This window comes from Grammomys surdaster, unplaced genomic scaffold (assembly GCF_004785775.1).
Source record: "Grammomys surdaster isolate TR1022 unplaced genomic scaffold, NIH_TR_1.0 65, whole genome shotgun sequence".
In the NCBI taxonomy this organism is placed as follows: Eukaryota; Metazoa; Chordata; class Mammalia; order Rodentia; family Muridae; genus Grammomys; species Grammomys surdaster.
The window spans coordinates 3,798,835-3,807,309 of record NW_021604567.1 but is presented as its reverse complement, the minus strand read 5'-3'; the positions used below and the strand labels follow the sequence as shown (position 1 = coordinate 3,807,309).

Genomic DNA, 8,475 nt, shown 5'->3' with positions numbered 1-8,475 from the left:
ATATTCAGCTGAAGCCCTGGATCCCTCCATAAGTGCTCCCAGGCTGGTGGTTAGGACCCTGGGAGCTGTGGTTGGTTGGTATTGTTGCTCTCCTCATGGTGCCGCAAATCCTTTCAGCTCCTTCAGTCCTCACTCTAACTCCTCCATTGAGAACCTCATGATCAGTTCAATGGCTAGTTGTGAGCATCTGCCTCTGAATAGCACAACAACTTCTTTCTTCTATATTTCACAGCTGAGTCATTCTTCCTGTGACATTATCTTCCAATACTATTAGAATTATGCTCCCATGGCTTGGTTTTTGATAAATAACATTACAAATTTTATAACTTAAACATTATAACAGTTGTCATCTACCAAGGTGTCCTATATTTTTGTTCCTTTCATAGGAGAGGCTGTGGCCTGGTCCCAGGAAAGCAGGCTTTCCAACTCCGAAAGGTCAAGGTCAAGTCCTGATGCTGAAATACAAAGTCATGTGTCATTGGATAGACTCTACGAACCTCAGTTTCTCATCTTTTGGATGAAAGCAGCGGTGCCTCAGAGGCATGGCCGCTGAGACAGGAGACTTGAACCGTGGTCTTTGAGATCAAGCAGTCAGTGAGTAGCAGCTTGCTTACTCATTCAATCTCGATGACAGCATTCCAATTCTTGCTCTGTTCAAAATACTATGTGCAAGCACTCTTCCTCTATAGTCTGTAAATCATTACGAATGTCCGCGATGCTCCTGTCCCTCCTTTGCTGAATTTAATGTTTTATTCTTGGGAACAGTTTTTGTATATTGGTCCTACATGTGCAGCAACATCTTTCTTTGTGATTTTTTATGATATCCAAGATTACTGTTTTTACATATATAGAATTTTTAAGTGTTTAGCCTAAAATGTGATAAAATATTAAAGTAATCCATGATTAATATGGAAATATGAATTCTTTGTTCAGAGGAAATACAGGAAAAGAGAAAAGTTTTTTTTTTTTTTTTTATGGAATCATTTCTCTTCCCTAGATAAAAAACACAATTTCTGCACTTGAGTGGCTCTTTGATTCATTTATGGTCTTTATATGAATAGGAAATATGGCAAGAAAATCAGTTTCTAAAGCTCTTGCCTACTTATGTTTATACAATACTTCTATTCTCCTTGCTCTGTCTGAGGTTTTCATTGTATAAAATATTTCTCTGACCTTAGGAAACTTACAAGTTAGTTAAGAAAAATATTTGTAAAACATAATAGACAATGGTTGTGGATAGTGTCTCTGTAAAAATGTGTCCTAGACTAGGATGTTCAAACTAAAGTGGCATGAGCAATGTATACTGTTCAGGAAAGCATTAAGATGGACCTGATGGTGTATGCCTTCAGTTCTAGTTCCAGGGAGCAGAGGCTGATTGATCTCTGTGAGGTTGAGGCTACCTGGTTCACATAGTGATTTACAGACTAGGAAAAGCCACAAGTGAGAACCAGTCTCAAAACACAGTGAAACATGAAAAATTTGGATTATACAACAATGTTAACCATTGTTATGGCTCTTTTTGGTTGTCAGCTTGATGACTTTTGGAATTAACTAAAATCCAAGCAGCAATACAACAACCCACTTTTTATGCAGATATTTTGAGGAGGGAAGATTCACCTTTAATCCAGATCTTTTGAGGTAGGAAGATATACCTTTAATCTGAGCCACACCTTCCTCTGGCAGCTCATGTAAAGGACATGCAAGAAGGAAGCTTGCTCAGGTTGACTGTTTGCTCTTTCTGGCAAGTCCATTCCTTCACTAGCATTAGAGCCTCGTGCTTTGGGATTCTGGTGTATGCTGAAGACCAGCTGAGACATTCAGCCTCATGGACTGAGCAAGTACTCGATTCTTGGACCTTCCTTTGGTTGACAGCCATTGTTGGACTAGCTGGAGCACAGTCTGTAAGTCACTCTAATACATTCCCTTTCTTTCTCTCTCTCTAGAGTCATTCTGTAAGTTCTGTTCCTCTAGAGAACCTTGGTTAGCACAATCATTAAAGTACATCTGATTGACCTCAAGAAGATAATATATGCTTTTCAAATATGTGGAACCTAGATTTTATATGGAGATAGGATCACATGTGCTCATGACAACAAGAGAAGTAAAGCTTATTAGAACAAATGGAACTAATTGGGGAGGAGTGGGAAAAGGGACAGCAGTTGGGGAGGGGATGGGGTATTTGGTCAATATTCAATGTGGATTAGTATGAAAGTGTCCTTATGTAACATACTACCATGTAGAATGCATATACACAACAAAAATTTGCGTGTCCATTTGTGTGTGTTTGTGTGCATGTGTGTTCGTGAGTGTGTGTGCGCATGCGTGCACATGCACACACATATGTTCACGATATGAAGCATTTGTGGTCAGAGGACAACATGAGGGAGTTGATTCTCTCCTTCCACTGTGTATATCTTAGGAACTGAACTTAGGTCGTCAGGCTTGGTGGGAGGTAGACACCTTTATTGACTGAACTGTCACACCAGAGCAATGAAAATATTTTAAGAAAAAAAATCATGTCTGGCCTGTGGGATACTGCTCTGGGAGTACCTATACCCAGCTACATTGTATTTTCAGAAATGCCATAGTTCAGAAAGACTTTATCTTCATAAACTCTGTTGGAACAAGTCTAAGTGATGAGAGTTTGCCTAAGTGAACATGAGAAGCCAACCAGGTAGAGACATAGATGAAGGATGGAGAAAGAGAAAGCAATCAATCCTTATGTGATGGGTTGAATGTGAAATATGCCCCCACAGCCTCATGTGTTTGAATATTTGGTCTCTATTGCTGGCCTTTCTGCAGATTCCACCAGTTCAAGTTTAGTTTTAGGCCTAGGCTTCTGCTGGGACAGTCTCCTATTTAAACTTAACCCAACTGTTGTAGCCTACAATCCACCACTATGCTAGTTCTTTACCTCCCTGCTCTGGTCTGTATCTGTTCGGTCCCATGTCCACTTTTGATTCTCTTGCTTTCTTCTCTCTGCATCCTTCTCTGCCTGAAAGTTCCTCTGTCATACTTCCTACCCCAGCTATTGGCTGTCAGATCTTTGTTACAACTAGTCAGCAGCAAGACAACACCTGAACATCTCTTAGGTTGCTGAATGCATTCAAGGTTGTTTCAAATAGGAAGCTGATGATGGGCCATAGAAACGACAATACCAAGATCCTGCCAGCACTTAGCTCTCTGCTAGTACTGAATTAAAAATAGAAAATACAGACATACCTTTATACAATGTAAGGACGGTCAGCCCAACAGGTCTCCATCTGGTGATGCTGTTTTGGGAAGTTTTGGATCCTTTGGGAATGTGAAGCCTCACTGGTGGAAGTAGATCACCAGGGGTCAGGCTTGAAGGTTGTACTTATTTCTGATGTCCATCTGTTTTCTGCTTAGTCCTGGTCCAAGGGCTCTATGAACATGCTCAACACATGATCCTATCTCTATGAATTCTTCCTTACCATGATGGCCTGAAACTGTCTCAAAACCTCAAGCTGACTGGAGAAATGTTTTAACTACACCGTCCTTGCTGTACAAGCGCGAGACCATGAACCTGGATTCTCCAGCGCCCACCTAAAGAATGTCAAAGCAGCACATCTCTAGAACCCTAGTCCTGGAGAGGATGGCACAGGCAGATCCGTGGGGCTTGCAGACTACTCTAACCAACAGGCATACCCAGAATCAGTGAGAGACCCTGCTTCAAAACAATAAGGAGGGGGGATGACTGAGTGGGATGGCTGATGTCAACTTCTGTAGCCTATCACTACCAACACACACATATGCACGCACGCACACACACACACACACCCCACACACAGATGCAACTGAAGATCCTCATGATAAGCTAACTAGGCCAGACTCAGAAAGACAAATCTTTTCACTCATGTGTGGATCCTAGATTTCATATATGTGTACATGGCCTGAAAGTCATGAAATATTGGAACAAAGGGATTGATTGGAGGGAGAATAGTGAGAAAGAGGAGGGGGAGGGGACGAGGAAGATATTGTTAAGATCATTGAATATGTGATTGGAAATGTCCTATCAACTCAGTTCTCTGTATAACAGTCATAAATTAAAATAGAGATAATGTTTTACTCAGTCGATTGTTTGAAATAAAAGGAGTAAAAATGTCTAATATTGAAAAAAAAAACCTTAAGCTGAAATAAACCTTATCTTTCTTAAGTTGTTTCTCTCAGGTATTTGTCATAGCAATGAGAAAAGTCACATGTCTTCCTAATCTGGATGAGTAATTTGATTTTATTTAGGAGGAAATCTATGCCTAAAATAAGAATTCCCATGTAAAGTCGTCGGGGGTGTTGTATGTGCAGTGGTAAGCTATGGATAACCAACAAAATAAATAATATTTTAGAAAGATTATGCTGAAATTGAAGATGCGGAGATGCCTAGAGAAATGGAGACCCAACTAGAAAATGACTTTTTGCACCGAATAAAATGGTATTGAAAAATTGAAAAGGACACATAAAAGAAAGATTCCATTAAAAGACTTAATAGACCTCCTAGGGCAGACACAAACTGGAGCTAAGATAGCTGAAAGCTTGAACATTTATTTCAAACTTGAGCAAAATGTTAATGAAAATGAGAGACAGAACTAGTTTGGGAGAGAATTGTGTGCATGCTTTTCTGTATGAGGACTAAGACAGTCAATGTGAATTAAGACATGTCTTGCTGAGTGGGTGATGGAAGGTGTGGATCTGGAGACTGAATGTGAGTGGTGTAGAGAAGGGGAATTAGAACATGACGACCAAGAGTCAGGGGCTAGAACTTTGCTTTTGTTGTCTGACAGTGAAAGACTGAGCAGGCTAGCTAGTGAGGTAGCACAAGGACATGGGAGAGTTAACTAGGAAGTATTCTTTTGCCAAGAGAATTTGAAGAATCCAGTGGAACTGAGCTGTGTTTTTCCTACGGGGAAGATGGTTTCTTGGTGGTTGTTTCCTCTGCCTAAAGCAAATTGTATCAGCAGTCTCATATATTGAGGATATGAGAATTAGGTAAAAATTGTATTTTTCCCTAGGGATGGGATTCCATTTCTTAAATCTGATGCATGGGGAGAAGCCATTATAGTTGTTTTTGTAGCGTCTTCTCTTTGGTTATTGATTCTCTCCTATGGAGCACCGCTAAGTGCTCTATTGGCTCTGTAAGACAATGCTAGCATCCTGAGAACTCATGACTGCCAAGACCCAGTGATGGAGAGTGTTTACTGTGGCCATTTATTTGTAGAAGACATTCCCATGCTCCCATGATAGCTGGATCCCTTTTTTATGGAAGAGGGTGAGCTGCTGCCCCCACCCCTTTGATATACCTAAGGACGACCACTAAGCGGAATGTACTGTCTAGAGTGGAGGTACTGGGTGTTTTAATGACTCAGCATCCTGGCCGGCTCTTCCTACCCGTGGTACTCAGTCATGGACAATTCACTATGCTGGCTGTTTCCTTTGCTGTACAGGAACCTTTTGTTTTCATGTAGTCCCATCTTTCGATATCTGGAGTTAACGCTCTACAGCATTGATTTCTATTGCCTACCCCAATATGAATGGCATCTCCTAGGCTTTCTCCTAGAAACATGCTGTTGGTTATGAGAACGGAGTCCAGCTCTGATGTTCTTTATACCTGCTAACATCCAACTAGCTAACAACAGCTACTAACACTACGTTCTTGCCGGCTGTCGGATCCATCTTTGAGCAGATCAAAGCTTTGAGCAACCACACATTCAAGCTCTGTTCATTCCGTTATTTATTCCCAGGAAAGATGTTAAAGAAGACTGCTTGCTATTAAGGTCATATTATAAATGAGGAACTTAAAGATGACAAAGATTTAGTAGTTTGTCCATGATGGATCCATGCTCAAAGCCATATGATTTGATCTTAGATTATACATATTTAAACATCCCAAAATGACTGACTCTCTCTCTCTCTCTCTCTCTCTCTCTCTCTCTCTCTCTCTCTCTCCCTCTGTGTGTGTGTGTGTGTGTATGTGTGTGTGTAGGTCAAAGGACAAACTTGTGGAGCCATCTGTCTGTGGATTCTGGGGATTAAGCCGAAGTTGACTGAATTGTGCAGTGAGCAGCTCTACCCACTGAGCCGTCTTGTTGGACCAGATCCCTTTATTTCTAAAAATAAAGACTGGCTTTCTCTTCTGTCACATTTTTCAATTATAATGACACTCACCAAACCTTCATACTTGAGCTATTTTCTTCTGGTAGAGTTAGTGAATCTCCTTTTTTCTTTTTCTTTTTTTTTTTCCTTTCTGACAAAGGGATTTTTTTTTAAAAAAATTATTTTATTTACATTCCAAATGTTGCCCCCCCTTCTGGTCCCTCCTTTATGAGTTCTTCACCCCCCCTCCTCCCTTTTGCTTCTGAGAGGGTGTTCCCCCACTCACCCACGTACTCCTACCTCACCCCTCTGGCATCTCCCTTGCCTGGGGCATTAAGTTCCTACGGGATTAAGCACATCCTTTCCTACTGAGGCAGATAAGCCATTCCTCTGCTATATATGTAATGGGGGCCATGTATGCTCTTTGGTTGTTGGTTCAGTCTCTGGGAGGTCTGAGGGGGTCCAGGTTAGTTGATACTGTTGGTTTTCCTATGGTGTTGCAATCCCTTCAGTTCCTTCAGTCCTTCCCCTAACTCTTCCATAGGAGTCCCCAACCTCAAACCAGTGATTGGCTGTAAGTATCTTCATCTGTCTCAGTCACCTGCTGGTAGAGCCTCCCAGAGGACAGCCATTCTAGACTCCAGTCTGCAAGTACAACATGGCATCAGTAATAGTGTCAGGGTTTGGTGCCTGTGCATGTGATAGATCCCAACTTGGGCCGGTCACTGGATGGCCTTTCCTTTAGTCTCTGCTCCATTTTTATCCCTAAATTTCTTTTAGACAGGAACAATTATGGGTCAAGAATTTTTAAAATGGGAGGGTTGTCCCATGTCTCAAATGGGGCCATATCTATCTACTGGAGGTGGTCTTTCTAGGTTCCATCTCCCCACTGTTAGGCATATCGGCTAATGAGAAGACAAGATACATATTTTTTTTTCTTGTTGAGGGAAGAACACACCACAGTAAGGGTAGCAATATAGTCCTGCCTGTCACACAGCCTGAGGTGTCCAGAACCTCTGCTCATGTGTCGTTGGGTAGACTCATGCTGCAGAGAAGGGTTTCTGGATCACTTAGCATGAAGCAAAATGAGGACTTATTAAGACAAGGGCTAGTAAGTGCACATTCAAAGACAAATTTAGAGTGTGGGCATTAGAAAAGAGCTATGCTTATGTCTTTTTAGCAGTAATTAACTTTTATGACTGCTGAAGTGAAATTGTTTAAAAGATGTAACTCAAAACCAGGCTCCAGGATTAAATGACATATAAAAATCAGGTTAAAAAAAAATGTCAAAGATGGCCTACATGTTTCTCATATGCTGAATGACCTTTTCTCAGTGAAGTTGTCTGCTGGATGGTGAGCTGACTGTGGTGAGCAGGCTTACGAAGGACCCAAGTGTGCTGACAGTGTTAACTGTTGGTGGCCGCAGGATTTGACTTAGATCTTGCACACATTCTTCATTAGCTAGGCTCATGCTCTTGTTTGAGGCATATCTCAGGAAAGGCGGCATTGTCTTCCTGCAGACAGCCTTGTCAGTGGCTTTGTCAGTTGTGTCAAAATTCTTGACTCTGGTTGGAGCAATGGCTCAGTCAGTGAAGGGGGAGGGACCTATGCAAGCACAAGACCCAGGTTCCATCCTTACTACCTACAGGAACCTTTCCTCACCTCTATGGGGTAGAGGGGTGGGGCAGGAGGATTCCTGCCTGTGGCTTGGTGGCCAGCAGTCTTGCCAAATTGCTGATCTCCAGGGCCAGTGGGAGAACCTGTTTCAGAAAGGGTGTGTGTGTGTGGGGGGGAGTGATGGGTTGGAGACAAAAGGACCTGATACAGAGGAGGGCATTGGAGAATAGAATATGCTCAACATACCTTGCACAAAGAATGTATGCAGTGGACATAAAGAGGAGGAATCAGAGTGAGGTCTGAGTGACAGAAGAGGACGTTCACTATCCACCTGTGGTCTACATCCAACGCGCACGTAATGTACCCTCACCCCTGAAGCACATACATACACACTCCTCCCTTGTACATGAGATGCTTGACTTTCAGTCAGTTGGAAATGTAAACCAGACTCCATGTTGGGCTAGTCTTTTTCTTCCTTGTATTCCTTGATTTTCTGTCTTTCTATCCCACCTCAGTGACAGCTTGTGAAGATGAGAATCCTCAGTCTCTGAGCAGAATGCAAAAAAAGCTTGGCCAGAGTGGGGTTCCACTGGGACCCTGAGAGAACAGACAGACAGTCTGCTGTTCACCTGTGGGGATGGACACCCCAGAGAAGGTGAGCAGTCCTTGATTATGAAAGTTTCAGTGACCATTGACCTAGCACCTCTGAAGAGCAGAGGGCAGCAGTGGGCAGTGTGAGGACTCCTGGAT

General features: G+C 42.3%; 1 pseudogene; it reads right to left on the bottom strand.

Annotated features, from left to right (window-relative positions):
- The window catches only part of LOC114624452, a 20,323-nt pseudogene extending 12,708 nt beyond the window's left edge, over positions 1-7,615 (bottom strand).
- Between the last annotated feature and the right edge of the window lie 860 nt (positions 7,616-8,475).